The sequence below is a fragment of the Carya illinoinensis genome, chromosome 13 (genome assembly GCF_018687715.1).
Source record: "Carya illinoinensis cultivar Pawnee chromosome 13, C.illinoinensisPawnee_v1, whole genome shotgun sequence".
In the NCBI taxonomy this organism is placed as follows: Eukaryota; Viridiplantae; Streptophyta; class Magnoliopsida; order Fagales; family Juglandaceae; genus Carya; species Carya illinoinensis.
This window is the reverse complement of record NC_056764.1, coordinates 18,987,486-19,005,869: the sequence shown is the minus strand read 5'-3', so window position 1 is coordinate 19,005,869 and position 18,384 is coordinate 18,987,486. Positions and strand designations below refer to the sequence as shown.

Below are 18,384 nucleotides of genomic sequence, written 5' to 3'. Positions count from 1 at the left end.
TCAGATTGACCATCCATTTGTGGATGACAAGTAGTAGAAAACAACAACTTGGTTCCCAGCTTTCCCCACAAAGTCTTTCAAAAGCAACTCAAAAGCTTTGCATCCCTATCAGAAACAATGGTCCTAGGCATACCATGTAACCTAACAATTTATTTGAAAAACAAATCAGCTATATGCGATGCATCATCAGTTTTATGACATGCAATGAAGTGTGCCATCTTGGAAAATCTATCTACCGCCACAAAAACTGAATCTCTCCCCCTCTTAGTCCTAGGTAAACCTAAAACAAAATTCATAAAAATATCAATCCAAGGTTCACTAGGTATCACCCTCCAAGATATTCGAGGGTGATTTCCCAAAAATAATTTGGTTAACGTTCTCTAACCTATTTGGGTAGAAATTGGGAATAGCATGTTTGCTCTTGGTCTTGGCGTGCTATGTCATCTTCTCAGGTGGGAGTTATTGTGGGCCTCATGCCTGTCATTATTACCTGGGACTTTGGAGGCAAAGATGTCTAGCACGAATGGAGGGTTCTTTAGAATCATATGATATGGTTATTAAATCAATATCTTTTTAGGTTTGGTCGCTTGGTCTTATGGGTGATAAGTATTATACTTTGTCTCATTTTGATGGCATGATTTTGGAGGCTTTAAGCATTAGACCAATTCCTTTAAAAGAAAGGACTTGTAAAGTGGTGCAGTGGCATAAACCTCCCTCAGGATGGTTTAAATTGAACACAAATGGAAGTAGTCTAGGGAACCCGGGCTCTTGTGGTACTGGTGGTGTTATTCGCAACGATACTGGACAGCTAGTGAAAGCCTTTGCCTCTCTTAGTGGAATGGGTTCTAATAATAAAGCAGAACTCCTTGCACTTTTATATGGCCTGCAGGTGTGCATTTCCCTCCATCTTTCTAATATAATTGTAGAGGTTGACTCAATGGTGATTATTTCTTGGTGGCATAGAGGTCGTTGTGGAGTTTGGTATTTGGAGGATTATTGGGATGAAATTGTCGTTTTAGCCCAATCTATTAATTGTAAATTTCGGCATGTCCTACATGAAGGTAACAAAGTAGCGGATTGGTTAGCTAAAGCTAGCGCGGCTGGTGTTTCTTCAGATTATTCTAATACTTCTTCCATGCCTCGAGTCCTTCGAGGCTTGATTCGGTTAGATTTATCAGGGATTCCTTCTATACGTTGTTGTTAAGTTTCGTAGTGATAGTCCTTGTTTTTTTTTTTGGTTAGTGTTTTCTTTCTTGTTTTGTTTAGAAGTTCTATTTTGTTACCAAGGTTTTCCTCTGCCATAAGTGAGAGTTTTCTTAATAAATTCATGCGGGCATCACTATTGGACAGCTGATTGCTCACTCTTTAAAAAAAAAAAAAAAAGGTATTGGCAAGGGGATGTACAAACCATGGGGTTTCAGCTTAGACTTAGCCTGTTTACACGGGGTACACTTCTCACAGATTCTTTCCACATCATGTTGCATATGAGGCCAACAAAAATGTTCATGCAAAATTCCTAAAGTCTTAGCTACACCAAAATGTCCCACCAAACCAATAGCATGAGCTTCTCTCACCAGCAATTCACGCAAAGAACTCATAGGCGCACACAGTTTATTTTCCTGAAACAAAAATCCATGATGCCTATAAAACTTACCAAACGCCACTTTTTCACATGCTTTGAACACATCACCAAAATTAGAATCTTGTGCATACAAATCCTAAATGTATTCAAAGCCAAGCAGTTTTGCATATAAAATGGAAAGTAAAGCATACCTTCAGGACAATCCATCAGCCATCACATTTTCCTTACTTTGCTTGTATATGATCACGTAAGGAAATGTTTTAATGAATTCCACCCACTTAGCATGACGTTTGTTCAACCTTTGTTGTTCTTTCAAATGCTTCAAAGAATCATGATCTGTGTGAATCACAAATTCCTTTGGCCATAGATTGTGCTGCCAAAGACCTTACCAAGGCATACATCTCCTTATCATAAGTGGGGTGCCCACTCAACTTTTCACTGAAATAAGCAATTGGGTGGCTTTCTTGCATCAAAACAGCTCCAATACCTATTCCTGAAGCATCACACTCAATTTCAAAAGTTTTAGCAAAGTTAGGTAAAACAAGCAAATGTGTATTAGTTAACTTTTCTTTGATCAGATTAAATGTCTTTTCTTGTTCTTTCCCCCACCTAAACGGCACATTTTTCTTGATGACTTCAATAGGAGGGGCGGCTAAGCTACTAAAATCATGCACAAACCATCTATAGAAGCTAGCTAAGCCGTGGAAACTCCTCACTTAGCTGATTGTTGTAGGCGTTGGCCACTCTTGGATTGCCTTCACCTTTTCCTCATCCACCTCAATTCCTCTCTTACTAACAACAAAACCAAGAAATACAAGCTTATCCATGCAAAAAAGGTGCACTTCTTAAGGTTAGCAAACATCCTTTCTTTCCTTAGAATTTCCAAACAGATTTTAAATGCATTACATGTTCTTCCAAGTTTTTGATATAAATTAGGATATCATCAAAATACACAACTACAAATCTGCCAATAAATGCATGCAAAACATGGTTCATCAAACGCATAAATGTGCTCGGAGCATTAGTCAAACCGAAAGGCATCACTGCCCACTCATACAAATCATATTTAGTCTTAAAAGCAGTTTTCCATTCATCACCTTCCTTCATCCTAATCTGATGATATCCACTCTTAAGATCAATTTTTGTAAAGACACAAGAACCATGCAATTTATACAACATATCATCTAATCTAGGAATGGGAAGAGGATTCTTTACCGTTATGTTGTTGATGGCTCGACAGTCAACACAAATCCTCCATGTTCCATCCTTCTTAGGAACTAATAGCACTGGAACAATACAAGGAATCATGCTTTCACGCACATAATTCACCTACTTACCTCAAAAGTTCCTTAGTCTCCTCGGGATTACTCCTATAAGCAGGTCGGTTTGGAATTGATGCACCAGGTATAAAATCAATTTGATGTTCAATTCCTCAGATTGGAGGTAAACCAGAAGGTAACTCTTCAGGAAGTACATCTTCAAACTCCAGCAAAAGAGAAACAATATCAATCGGCAACACACCAACGAGATCATTAGTACATAAAAGAGCCTCCTTGTACATGAGTACAATAAGGGGCTGGTGTGAAAATAATGCTCTCTTGACCTCACTTTTTTTTTTTTTTGCAATGCAATTGAATTTTTCCTCTCTTGCTTTCACTATGGCTGAAATCCTCTCACTTTCTTTTTTCGCTCTGGTCAATGTTTTTCTCACCTTCTTTTTTTGTAAACTCTTTTTTTTTTTTTTTCAATTTCAGCCTTCCGTTCTTTTTCCCTTTTTTCCTCATTTGATCTTTGTAACTTTAATTGGTCCTCCCTGACCTGTTTTGGAGTTAATGGCACAAGAGTAATAGGTTGCCTTTTTAGAGTGAAAGAATACTTATTTGTGAATCCATCATGCGTAACCCTCAGATCATACTGCCATGGTATTCTCAACAATAAATGACATGCATGCATAGGAACCACATCACAAAACACCTCATCCTCATATTTGCCAATGGATAATGCTACCAACACTTGTCTTGTCACCTTGATTTCACCACATTCATTCAGCCACTGAAGCCAGTAAGGTTGAGGATGTTTCAAGGTAGTTAAAGCCAAATTTTCCACCAAATAAGTGCTGGCTACGTTTTTGCAACTCCCTCCATCGATAATGACACTACAAACTTTCTTATATACAAAGCACCGAGTATGAAACAAATTCTCCCTTTGACTACTTTCTTCCTCGTTAACTTGCACATTGAGAACTCGCCTTGATAACAATAAATCTCCAACCACAGCATTTTTCTCATCATCGGCATCCTCCAAAGATGGCATGTCATCCTTATCTACTTCTTCCTCATTCTTTGACTCAAGCTCTCCTTGAGCATTTATCACAATCACTCTTTTGTTTACACACTGGCTGGGTATGTGTTCCCGCCCCTGACATTTAAAACACTTAATATCATGTGTTTTAGAACTTAAAGCTTTTGTGTTCCCTAAAGTAGTGGTGATGAGTGTGCGAAAGTGCACTCTATATACCCTATTATTGGACTAAAATGCTAAAATGTGAATAGAAATCATAGGAATTAATGTGTATTCTTAAATTGAATTTCTATTTACGTTGGGATACTCCTAAGCAGTTTTTTTATGTCTAATTTCAGAGTTTATAAAAGAGCAAGTCAAGCCCAGTCAAATTCAAAGGAGGACATTCATGGGGTTTGAGAGCAATTTGGAAGAAAAGAAAAAAAAAATCATAAAATGAAACCACAAGAAGTCCAAGTCTGAAATTCGCTAGGAGACAGTCTGGATATACTTTAGTCTTTTGACTGTATCTTTTTACTCATATATCGGATTGATGCGATTCTTGATGCATTGAAAAGCTATCTTAAAGGGATATAACTTTGTCTCTAATAAGGATTTCCAAATTCGAACTCCTGAAGGCCATACGTGGCTGCCAAGATAAGTCCTAAAATTTAGGCGATTTTTTTATGCAGAAATCAAGAGGACATTAGGGTTTCTTTCTTACCCTATATAAGCATATCATTAGCAAGAAATGGAGGGGAGGAAGAGGCACAAGAGGCAGATCTGAATAGAGGAGAAAATCACTTCCATGGCCACCGTTCGCTTCAGTTTTCTCCGGAGATTTTTGTTGTCCATTATATTTATGGGTAACTAAATTCTCAAGTAGGGTTAGGGATGAACTTGCATATTAGATGGTATTTCTAATTTATTGTTAATTCATGTATTTGATTTTTAATTGCTAAAACTCTTTTGTTTTATCATTCTCAATTCATCGTTGATGTTTTCTTCTCCGAATAATCATAGAATTTATTGTGTTTATGGATTCAGTCATGCTTTTTCTATTGAATGGATTAGTTCCTTGATTATGTTTGGATCAATTATTTATCTATATTGATTTAGTTTTTTGATGCAATATCGCTTCCTGAGTATATTGTCGTCATTGGATTTTATCAATAGGGATAGTAATTCACGTTTTTTAAAAGTGGTGAATGTTTTTTCAAAGGGTTACATTTGATTTAAGTCTGGTTTATAAATCTATACCTTCCAATTGGGAATTGCGGGAATTGAGTTCCTAATTGAGTTATCCAATGAATTAAGAATAATTAAAATACCCGATTTGTGCAAGGGATTCCCGACGCTCTACTGTTTGTCAAATTTGAATATTTTTTCTGTTAATCACTTTGCTTCACTTGAATTTACATTTAAAATTAATCTTTGTTCTCTATTACTTATTTAATATTTTTTCTTTAGTTTCTTTGTTCCTCTTACTATTCTTTTAATTTGTCTCCCTGTGGAATCGACACCCCAAAGCTGTGCTACAACTACCGCATTATTCTTTGGGCGTAATCAAATTTTGCCGCCGTTGCCGGGGAGACGGTAGAAGAATTGTGAGATAGTTATTCTTTTCAATAGTTTGTAAAGGCGGTAACTTCGTTCCCTATTTTAGCTTGCTGCATCTTTTTTTTTTTTTATTTTCTTTTTCTTTTTGTAGTTTTTTTTAGTGTTGGGTTTTTCTCTACCTTGCATTCACAAGTATAGAGACGCCTTGGGTCGGTTTGCTTGTAGACCTGTGTTAGAGTCAGAGTTTAATTTTTCTGATCATTTGTTTGATAATTCTTCTAATTCTGAGAAAATGAGTGAGCACGAAGATCAACCCACTAGGACCCTTCAGGATTACCTCCACCCTTGGCTCATGTACTTTTAGTAAAATTGATCTTAAAAGTGGGTACCGTCAAATTAGAATGAAAGAGGGTGATGAATGGAAAACTGCTTTTAAGACTAAGTATGGGTTTTATGAATGGTTGGTTATGCCATTTGGACTTACAAATGTGCCCAGTACTTTCATGAGATTAATGAATCATGTCCTACGTGCGTTCATAGGCAAGTTTGTAGTTGTGTACTTTGATGATATCCTAGTGTACAACAAGGACTTAAATGAGCATATTGAGTATTTGAGATATGTGTTTAATGTGTTGAGATGTGAAAAGTTGTATGCTAATTTCAAGAAATGTACCTTTTGTATGGAGGAAGTTGTTTTTCTTGGTTATGTTGTTAGTACAAAGGGTATTGAAGTGGATAAAGAGAAAGTCAAGGCCATTAAGGAGTGGCCAACACCAAAGAGTGTCACTGAGGTAAGAAGCTTTCATGGTTTAGCTAGCTTTTATCGGCGTTTTGTTAAAGATTTTAGCACCATTGCTGCACCACTCACTGAAGTCATTAAAAAGCATGTTGGGTTTCATTGGGGGGCTAATCAAGAGAATGCATTTGCCACTATTAAAGAAAGGTTGTGCTCTGCACCCGTGTTAGCATTACCAGATTTTAACAAAGCTTTTGAGATTGAATGTGATGCCTCAGGAATAGGGATTGGAGCCGTTTTTGATGCAGGATAGGTAGCCGATTGCCTTCTTTAGTGAGAAGCTAAGTGGGGCATCCCTGAAGTACCCTACTTATGACAAAGAACTTTATGCTCTTGTTCGTGCATTAGAGACTTGGCAGCACTACTTGTGGCCTAGGGAATTTGTGATCCACACCGATCATGAATCGTTGAAGCATCTCAAGGGTCAAGGTAAGTTGAATAAGAGGCATGCTAGATGGATGGAATACATTGAGACCTTTCCATATGTCATCCGTTACAAGCAAGGTAAGGAGAATATTGTTGCTGATGCTTTATCACGGAGGTATGTACTTCTTACTTCTATGAGTGCTAAAATGCTTGGGTTTGAATATGTGAAAGATATGTATGCCGATGATGTTGGCTTTTCTGATGTGTATATGGCATGTGATAAGGCAGCATTTGGTAAGTTTAACAAGCATGATGGTTACTTGTTTAAAGAAGATAAACTGTGTGTACCTAGTTGTTCTATGCGTGAGTTATTGGTGCGTGAGGCACATGGCGGGGGATTAATGGGACACTTTGGTGTCAAGAAAACCTTAGACATATTGCATGAACATTTCTTTTGGCCTAAGATGAAAAGAGACATCAATCACATTTGTAGCAGGTGCATCACATGTAGAAAGGCCAAATCTAAGGTTTTGCCACATGGGTTATATACACCCTTACCCGTTCCTAGTGAGCCATGGGTAGACATATCTATAGACTTTTTTGGGGCTGCCTAGGACAAAAAGGGGTAGAGATTCTATTTTTGTGGTTGTGGATAGATTTAGCAAGATGACACATTTCATTCCATGCCATAAAACAGATGATGCCACAAGCATAGCTGACTTGTTTTTCGAAGAGATAGTGCAACTCCATGGTGTGCCCAAGAGCATTGTTTCTGATAGGGATGTTAAATTTCTTAGCTACTTTTGGAAGGTGTTGTGGGGAAAATTAGGTACTAAACTCTTATTTTCCACTACTTGTCACCCACAGATTGATGGTCAGACTGAAGTAGTTAATAGGACTTTAACTCAGCTTTTACGCACTGTTGTTCATAAGAATTTAAAGACTTAGGAGGATTGTTTGCCATTTATAGAGTTTGCATATAATAGGACCATGCATACTACTACTTCATACTCTCCTTTTGAAATTGTTTATGGTTTTAATCCACTTACTCCTTTAGATTTGATGCCTTTGCCTATTGATGGCAAGAGTAGCTTAGATGGACAAAAGAATGCAGAGTTGGTGAAGTCACTTCATGAAAGGGTACGGCTTCAAATTGCCCAAAAGAATGAAAGGTTTGCTTCCCAAGCCAATAAAGGGTGACGGCGTGTCATCTTTGAACCAGGAGATTGGGTTTGGGTTCACATGCGCAAAGAAAGATTCCCAGCCCATAGATGGACTAAGTTGCATCCTCGAGGAGATGGACCTTTCCAAATTCTTGAGAAAATTAATGACAATGCATATAAAGTGGATCTTCCAAGTGAATATAATGTTTCTGCTACCTTTAATGTAGGTGAAGATTCAAGGTCGAATCCTTTTGAGGAGAGGGGGAATGATGGGAACCAAGGTGGAGCTATCCTTAAAGATCCCTTGCAAATTCCAGATGGGCCAATTACAAGATCAAGAGCCAAGAAGATCAAGGAAGCAATGCAAGGATTGGTGCAATCCACTTGGGATGAAGCTAGGAAGAGCCCAACACTCAAGATGGGCTTCAAGGAAAAAGAACCAGTTTTGATCCACTTGATTCAAGCTATGGAAGACATGACTTCAAGATTGGGCCTATTGTTGTTAAGGCTTTTAATTTGTTTAACGGTATTTTATTATTAGTTTAGAAGAAGTGGGCTTGAGGATGCTTGGCCCACATATGTCTTATTTCTAATGGACTAGAGTTATTTTTGGGAAGGCCTTGTATTTTTGGCCAAGGGTTTATTTGGAAAGTTATAATTTTATGTCTTACTAGGGTTTCAGAAGTAACTGTAGCGCGGCGTACGGCACTGTTCATGCTACAGTACCCGATGCATTGTTTACTTAGGGTTTTTGGGGATTGTCTATTTAAACCACTTGTAACCTCATTTGAGAGGCAGACTATTTGGAATTGTGATTGAGAGTTGAGTTATCTCCTCTTGTTCTTCTTGAACTTCAGAAATTATCAAAGGTAAATCAAAACCTTTGTGGCGTTCTTCCTTTGTAATCTAAGTTTTTGAGACGGGTTTTTCAATGGGTCTAGATTTTGATATAATCTAGGTTCTTTGAACGAGTTCTCATCGAGTCTAGATTCTTCAAGCATATACCTGAGTTTGGCTTTCTTGGGGTTGTTTTTCCAGTATTGTTGTTGGGTCTCAAAGCAAGTCTATTGGGGTTCACATCACTGAGTTACGACGGTAAATTTGGAATGTATTTGATGAGATTTTCCGTGAGCAAACAGTGTAAACGGCATAGGCTATAGTCCGATTTGTTGCAATGTGCAAAGGGGTGCACCTAGTTCGCGATTGGCGGTGACTTTGGCGTTGGAATGACTTTCCTTGTATTGAAATGTGGTGGATCCAAGTCCATCATTCTATTCCGCTCTAAGAATGATGGGAAACAACAATAAAAGAATTAATGTCCACATAAAAATGGTGGGAAAGAATTAAAAAGGAAATCAATCTAGAAACATGGTTGAGAGATGACTAATCGCTTGGAAGTTGATTAATGACCTTAACTCCAGTCACAAGCTTAACCAAAGCAAGATAAGGGGAGTATGGCACGTTTTGGGCTTGAGGGAAACCGATCATATGGCCTCAGTGGATTGCAATTGGAAGAATGAAGGAAAAGAAGGCTTTGTTTGAGTCAATTCATCCAATGCTAGAACTAAATTTCGACGGTTATGGTGGGATGCATTTGCTGAGATTTTTGTTCAGAAAACGGTGTAAACGCTATAGGGTACTGTCCGATTAGTGGCAATGCACATCGAGGGGCACCTAGGTGGCGATTGGCAGTGACCTGGGTCTTGGAATGACTTTTCTTGTATTGAAATGTGGTGTATCAAGTCTAATCGTCTAATTCACTCAAAGAACGATGCAAAACAAAACGATAAGAGTAATAAAGCCCATATAAAAAAGGAGAGAAAGAATTAAAATTGAAATTTAGTTTGGAAGATGGTTTAAAGATGATTAACCACTTGTAAGTCGATGAATGCCCTTAACTCCAGTTTCGAGCTTAACCAAGGCTAGATAAGGGGCGTATGGCACATCTTGGCCATGAGGGAAACCAATGGTATGGCATCTGTGGGCTAAAATTCTAAGAACGAAAGAAAAGCAGGTTTCTTAGAGTCAATTGATCCAATGCTAGAACTGAGTTAGGACGGTAAATATGGGATGTATTTGATGAGATTTCCCGTGAGAAAACGGTGTAAACGGCATAGGCTATAGTTCGATTCGTTGCAATGCGCAAAGGGGTGCATGCAGCTAGTTCGCGATTGGCGGTGACTTTGGCGTTGGAATGACTTTCCTTGTATTGAAATGTGGTGGATCCAAGTCCAATATTGTATTCCGCTCTAATAATGATGGGAAACAACAATAAAAGTATTAATATACATATAAAAATGGTGGGAAAGAATTAAAAAGCAAATCAATCTAGAAACATATGGTTGAGAGATGAGTAATCGCTTGTAAGTTGATTAATGACCTTAACTCCAGTTACAAGCTTAACCAAAGCAAGATAAGGGGAGTATGGCACGTCTTGGGCTTGAGGGAAACCGATCGTATGGCATTTGTGGATTACAATTGGAAGAATGCAGGAAAAGAAGGCTTTGTTTGAGTCAATTGATCCACTGCTAGAACTGAGTTACGACGGTAAATGTGGAATGTATTTGATGAGATTTCCCGTGAGAAAACGGTGTAAACGGCATAGGCTATAGTTCGATCCGTTGCAATGCGCAAAGGGGTGCACCTAGTTCGCGATTGGCGGTGACTTTGGCGTTGGAATGACTTTCCTTGTATTGAAATGTGGTGGATCCAAGTCTAATATCCTATTCCGCTCAAAGAATGATGGGAAACAACAATAAAAGTATTAATGTCCATATAAAAATGGTGGGAAGGAATTAAAAAGGAAATCAATCTATAAACATGGTTTAGAGATGACTAATCACTTGTAAGTTGATTAATGACTTGAATTCCGGTTACAAGCTTAACCAAAGCAAGATAAGGGGAGTATGGCACATCTTGGGCTTGAGGGAAACCGATCGTATGGCAGCTGTGGTTTACAATTGGAAGAATGAAGGACAAAAAGGGTTTCTTTGAGTCAATTCATCCAACGCTAGAACTGAATTTCGACGGTTATGGTGGGATGCATTTGCTGAGATGTCCGTTGAGAAAATGGTGTAAACGCTATAGGGTACAGTCTGATTAGCTGCAATGCACATCGAGGGGCACCTAGGTGGCGATTGGCAGTGACCTGGGCGTTGGAATGACTTTGCTTGTATTGATTGAAATGTGGTGTATCGAGTCTAATCGTCTAATTCACTCAAAGAACGATGCAAAACAAAACAATAAGAGTAATAAAGCCCGTATAACAAAGGAGAGAAAGAATTAAAATTGAAATTTAGTTTGGAAGATGGTTTAAAGATGATTAACCACTTGTAAGTCGATGAATGCACTTAACTCCAGTTACGAACTTAACCAAGGCTAGATAAGGAGCGTATGGCACATCTTGGCGATGAGGGAAACCAATGGTATGGCATCTGTGGGTTAAAATTCTAAGAATGAAAGAAAAGACAGGTTTCTTAGAGTCAATTGATCCAATGCTAGAACTGGGTTGCGACGGTAAATGTGGGATGTATTTGATGAGATGTACCGTGAGAAAACGGTGTAAACGGCATAGGCTATAGTCCGATTCGTTGCAATGCGCAAAGGGGTGCACCTAGTTCGTTATTGGCGGTGACTTTGGGATTGGAATGACTTTCCTTGTATTGAAATGTGGTGGATCCAAGTCAATTATTCTATTCCGCTCTAAGAATGATGGGGAACAACAATAAAAGAATTAATGTCCATATAAAAAAGGTGGGAAAGAATTAAAAAGGAAATCATTCTAGAAACATGGTTGAGAGATGACTAATCGCTTGTAAGTTGATTAATGACCTTAACTCCAGTTACAAGCTTAACCAAAGGAAGATAAGGGGAGTATGGCATGTCTTGGGCTTGAGGGAAACCGATCGTATGGCATCTGTGGATTGCAATTGGAAGAATGAAGGAAAAGAAGGCTTTGTTTGAGTCAATTCATCCAATGCTATGATGTGAACCCCAATAGACTTGCTTTGAGACCCAACAACAATCTTGGAAAAACTACCCCAAGAAAGCCAAACTTAGGTATATGGATGGAGAATCTAGACCCGATGAGAACTCGTTCAAAAAACCTAGATAATATCAAAATCTAGACCCATTGAAGAACCCGTCTCAAGAACCTAGATTACAAAGGAAGAACGCCACAAAGGTTTTGATTTACCCTTGATAAGTTCAGAAGTTCAAGAAGAACAAGAGGAGATAACTCAACTCTCAATGACAATTCCATATAGTCTGCCTCTCAAATGAGGTTACAATTGGTCTAAATAGACAATCTCCAAAAACCCTAAGTAAACAATGCCTCGGGTACTGTAGCGTGAATAGTGCCATACGCCGCGCTACAGTAACTTCTGAAACCCTAGTAAGAGATAAGATTATAACTTTCCAAATAAACCCTTGGCCAAAATACAAGGCCTTCCCCAAACCCTAGTTCATTAGAAATAAGACGTGTGGGCTGGACATCCCCCAAGCCCAATTATTGTTGATTAATTCATTTGACTAATAAAATAAGCCCTTTTAATGAAATCAATAAGTCCATGGCATTCAATTACAATATGCCCAAGTCGTGTCTTCCATAGCTTGGATCAAGTGGATCAAAACCGGTTCTCCTTCTTTCAAGCCCATCATGAGTGTTGGGCTCTTGCTAGCTTGATCCCAATTGGATTGCACCAATTCTTGTATAGCCCCCTTGATCTTCGTGTTTCTTAATCTTGTAATTGATCCTTAACCCTTGGTCCACCTTGGGGCCCATCATTCCCCCTCTCTTCAAAAGGATTCGAAGTCGAATCTCCACCTGGATCATAGGGAAAAAAATCTGTAATATTGAAAATAGCAAACACATGATACTTACCTGGAAGATCCACTAGATATGAAGTATCATTAACTTTATCAAGAATTTGGAAATGTCCATCCAAGCTACTTCTGTCATCAACAGGTAAATGCATTAAATCAAAAGAAATAAATGGATTAAAACCATAAATAATTTCAAAAAATTTCAAAAGGACAATATGAAGTATCAGTATGCATGATCCTATTATATGCAAACTCTATAAATGACAAATAATACTCTCGCAAACGTTCATGTAACAATTCAAAAATTGGAAAATGAAACTCCCACAAACGTTCATGTAACAATTCAATAAATGGAAAATCATACTCCCACAAACTTTCATGAAACACATCTAAAGTCTTCCTTACACCAAAATGACCATTCCAATTATATGTGATCTCAATGAATGGCAAACCATACTCCCAAAAGTTTTCATGTAATACACGTAAACTCTTCTTTACACCAAAGTGACCACTCCAACTATATGCAAACTCAATGAAAATTGAGTTTGGAAGAATTAAAGAAGAGAAAGAATTAAAATTGAAATTTAGTTTGGAGGATGGTTTAAAGATGATTAACCACTTGTAAGTCGATGAATGCCATTAACTCCAGTTACGAGCTTAACCAAGGCTAGATAAGGGACGTATGGCACATCTTGGCCATGAGGGAAATCAATGGTACGGCATCTGTGGGCTAAAATTCTAAAAATTAAAGAAAAGACAGGTTTCTTAGAGTGAATTGATCCAATGCTAGAACTGAGTTACGACGGTAAATGTGGGATGTATTTGATGAGATTTTTCGTGAGAAAATGATGTAAACGGCATAGGCTATAGTCCGATTCGTTGCAATGCGCAAAGGGGTGCACCTAGTTCGCGATTGGCGGTGACTTTGGCATTGGAATGACTTTCCTTCTATTGAAATGTGGTGGATCCAAGTCCAATATTCTATTCCGCTCTAAGAATGATGGGAAACAACAATAAAAGTATTAATGTCCATATAAAAACGGTGGGAAAGAATTAAAAAGCAAATCAATCTATAAACATGGTTGAGAGATGACTAATCGCTTGTAAGCTGATTAATGACCTTATCTCCGGTTACAAGCTTAACCAAAGCAAGATAAGGGGAGTATGGCACGTCTTGCGCTTGAGGGAAACCAATCGTATGGCCTCTGCGGAATGCAATTGGAAGAATGAAGGAAAAGAAGTCTTTGTTTGAGTCAATTCATCCAATGCTAGAACTGAATTTCGACGGTTACGGTGGGATGCATTTGCTGAGACTTCCGTTCAGAAAATGGTGTAAACGCTATAGGGTACTGTCCGATTAGTGGCAATGCACATCGAGGGGCACCTAGGTGGCGATTGGCAATAACCTGGGCGTTGGAATGACTTTTCTTGTATTGAAATGTGCTGTCTCAAGTCTAATCGTCTAATTCACTCAAAGAACGATGCAAAACAAAATGATAAGAGTAATAAAGCCCATATAAAAAAGGAGAGAAAGAATTAAAATTGAAAGTTAGTTTGGAAGATGGTTTAAAGATGATTAACCACTTGTAAGTCGTTGAATGCCCTTAACTCCAGTTACGAGCTTAACCAAGGCTAGATAAGGGACGTATGGCACATCTTGGCCATGAGGGAAATCAAAGGTACGGCATCTGTGGGCTAAAATTCTAAGAATGAAAGAAAAGATAGGTTTCTTAGAGTCAATTGATCCAATGCTAGAACTGAGTTACGACGGTAAATGTGGATTGTATTTGATGAGATTTTCCGTGAGCAAACGGTGTAAATGGCATAGGCTGTGGTCCGTTTCGTTGCAATGCGCAAAGGGGTGCACCTAGTTCGTGATAGGCGGTGACTTTGGCTTTGGAATGACTTTCCTTGTATTGAAATGTTGTGGATCCAAGTCCAATAGTCTATTCCGCTATAAGAATGATGGGAAACAACAATAAAAGTATTAATGTCCATATAAAAATGGTGGGAAAGAATTAAAAAGCAAATCAATCTATAAACATGGTTGAGAGATGACTAATCGCTTGTAAGTTGATTAATGACCTTAACTCCGGTTACAAGCTTAACCAAAGGAAGATAAGGGGAGTATGGCACGTCTTGGGCTTGAGGGAAACTGATTGTATGGCCTCTGTGGATTGCAATTGGGAGAATGAAGGAAAATAAGGCTTTGTTTGAGTCAATTCATCCAATGCTAGAACTAAATTTCGATGGTTCTGGTGGGATGCATTTGCTGAGATTTTTGTTGAGAAAATGGTGTAAACGCTATAGGGTACAGTCTGATTAGTTGCAATGCACATGGAGGTGCACCTAGGTGGCGATTGGCGATGACTTGGGCATTGGAATGACTTTCCTTGTATTGAAATGTGGTGTATCAAGTCTAAACGTCTAATTTACTCAAAGAACGACGCAAAACAAAACGATCGTATGGCAGCTATGGTTTACAATTGGAAGAATGAAGGACAAAAAGGGTTTCTTTTAGTCAATTCTTCCATTGCAAGAATTTCGTTTCGACGGTTAAGGTCGGATGCATTTGCTACAATTTTACTTAAGAAAATGATGTAAACGACATAGGATAGAGTCTGATTAGCTGCAATGCACATCGAGGGGCACCTAGGTGGCGAAAAGGTGTGACCTGGGCATTGGAATGACTTTTCTTGTATTGAAATGTGGTGTATCAAATCTAATCGTCTAATTCACTCAAAGAAAGATGCAAAACAAAACGATAAGAGTAATAAAGCCCGTATAAAAAAGGAGAGAAAGAATTAAAATTGAAATTTAGTTTGGAAGATGGTTTAAAGATGATTAACCACTTGTAAGTCGATGAATGCCCTTAACTCCAGTTACGAGCTTAACCAAGGCTAGATAAGGGACGTATGGCACATCTTGGCCATGAGGGAAATCAATGGTACGGCATCTGTGGGCTAAAATTCTAAAAATGAAAGAAAAGACAGGTTTCTTAGAGTGAATTGATCCAATGCTAGAACTGAGTTACGACGGTAAATGTGGAATGTATTTGATGAGATTTTCCGTGAGAAAATGATGTAAACGGCATAGGCTATAGTCCGATTCGTTGCAATGCGCAAAGGGGCGCACCTAGTTCGCGATTGGCGGTGACTTTGGCATTGGAATGACTTTCCTTGTATTGAAATGTGGTGGATCCAAGTCCAATATTCTATTCTGCTCTAAGAATGATGGGAAACAACAATAAAAGTATTAATGTCCATATAAAAACGGTGGGAAAGAATTAAAAAGCAAATCAATCTATAAACACGGTTGAGAGATGACTAATCGCTTGTAAGTTGATTAATGACCTTATTTCCGGTTACAAGCTTAACCAAAGCAAGATAAGGGGAGTATGGCACGTCTTGGGCTTGAGGGAAACCGATCGTATGGCCTTTGTGGAATGCAATTGGAAGAATGAAGGAAAAGAAGTCTTTGTTTGAGTCAATTCATCCAATGCTAGAACTGAATTTCGACGGTTACGGTGGGATGCATTTGCTGAGATTTCCATTCAGAAAATGGTGTAAACGCTACAGGGTACTGTCCGATTAGTGGCAATGCACATCGAGGGGCACCTAGTGGGCGATCGGCAGTAACCTGGGCATTGGAATGACTTTTCTTGTATTGAAATGTGCTGTATCAAGTCTAATCGTCTAATTCACTCAAAGAACGATGCAAAACAAAATGATAAGAGTAATAAAGCCCATATAAAAAAGGAGAGAAAGAATTAAAATTGAAAGTTAGTTTGGAAGATGGTTTAAAGATGATTAACCACTTGTAAGTCGTTGAATGCCCTTAACTCCAGTTACGAGCTTAACCAAGGCTAGATAAGGGACGTATGGCACATCTTGGGCATGAGGGAAATCAATGGTACGGCATCTGTGGGCTAAAATTCTAAGAATGAAAGAAAAGACAGGTTTCTTAGAGTCAATTGATCCAATGCTAGAACTGAGTTACGACGGTAAATGTGGATTGTATTTGATGAGATTTTCCGTGAGCAAACGGTGTAAATGGCATAGGCTGTGGTCCGGTTCGTTGCAATGCGCAAAGGGGTGCACCTAGTTCGCGATGGGCGGTGACTTTGGCTTTGGAATGACTTTCCTTGTATTGAAAAGTGGTGGATCGAAGTCCAATATTCTATTCTGCTCTAAGAATGATGGGAAACATCAATAAAATTATTAATGTCCATATAAAAACGGTGGGAAAGAATTAAAAAGCAAATCAATCTATAAACACGGTTGAGAGATGACTAATCGCTTGTAAGTTGATTAATGACCTTATTTCCGGTTACAAGCTTAACCAAAGCAAGATAAGGGGAGTATGGCACGTCTTGGGCTTGAGGGAAACCGATCGTATGGCCTTTGTGGAATGCAATTGGAAGAATGAAGGAAAAGAAGTCTTTGTTTGAGTCAATTCATCCAATGCTAGAACTGAATTTCGACGGTTACGGTGGGATGCATTTGCTGAGATTTCCGTTTAGAAAATGGTGTAAACGCTATAGTGTACTGTCCGATTAGTGGCAATGCACATCGAGGGGCACCTAGGTGGCAATTGGCAGTAACCTGGGCGTTGGAATGACTTTTCTTGTATTGAAAAGTGGTGTATCAAGTCTAATCATCTAATTCACTCAAAGAACTTTGCAAAACAAAACAATAAGAGTAATAAAGCCCATATAAAAAAGGAGAGAAAGAATTAAAATTGAAATTTAGTTTGGAAGATGGTATGAAGATGATTAACCACTTGAAAGTCGATGAATGCCGTTAACTCCGGTTACGAGCATAACCATGGCTAGATAAGGGGCGTATAGCACATCTTGGCCATGAGGGAAATCAATGGTATGGCATCTGTGGGCTAAAATTCTAAGAATGAAAGAAAAGACAGGTTTCTTAGAGTCAATTGATCCAATGCTAGAACTGAGTTACGACGGTAAATTTGGGATGTATTCGATGAGATTTTCCGCGAGAAAATGATGTAAACGGCCTAGGCTATAGTCCGATTCGTTGCAATGCGCAAAGGGGTGCACCTAGTTCGCGATAGGCGGTGACTTTCGCGTTGGAATGACTTTCCTTGTATTAAAATATGGTGGATCCAAGTCCAATATTCTATTCCACTCTAAGAATGATGGGAAACAACAATAAAAGTATTAATGTCCATATAAAAACGGTGGGAAAGAATTTAAAAGCAAATCAATCTATAAACGTGGTTGAGAGATGACTAATCGCTTGTAAGTTGATTAATGACCTTAACACCGGTTACAAGCTTAACCAAAGGAAGATAAGGCGAGTATGGCACGTCTTGGGCTTGAGGGAAACCAATCGTATGGCCTCTGTGGATTGCAATTGGAAGAATGAAGGAAAAGAATGCTTTGTTTGAGTCAATTCATCCAATGCTAGAACTGAATTTCGACGGTTATGGTGGGATGCATTTGCTGAGATTTCCATTCAGAAAATGGTGTAAACGCTATAGGGTACTGTCCGATTGGTGGCAATGCACATCGAGGGGCACCTAGGTGGCGATTGGGAGTGACCTGGGCATTGGAATGACTTTTCTTGTATTGAAATGTGGTGTATCAAGTCTAATCTTCTAATTCACTCAAAGAACGATGCAAAACAAAACAGTAAGAGTAATAAAGCCCATATAAAAAAGGAGAGAAAGAATTAAAATTGAAATTTAGTTTGGAAGATGGTTTAAAGATGATTAACCACTTGTAAGTCGATGAATGCCCGTAACTCCAGTTACGAGCTTAACCAAGGCTAGATAAGGGACGTATA

At 38.6% G+C, this 18,384-nt stretch overlaps 1 pseudogene; it reads right to left on the bottom strand.

Moving 5' to 3' along the window:
* Window positions 1-1,309: 1,309 nt before the first annotated feature.
* On the bottom strand, window positions 1,310-3,895 carry LOC122291004 (annotated as a pseudogene).
* Window positions 3,896-18,384: the final 14,489 nt, after the last annotated feature.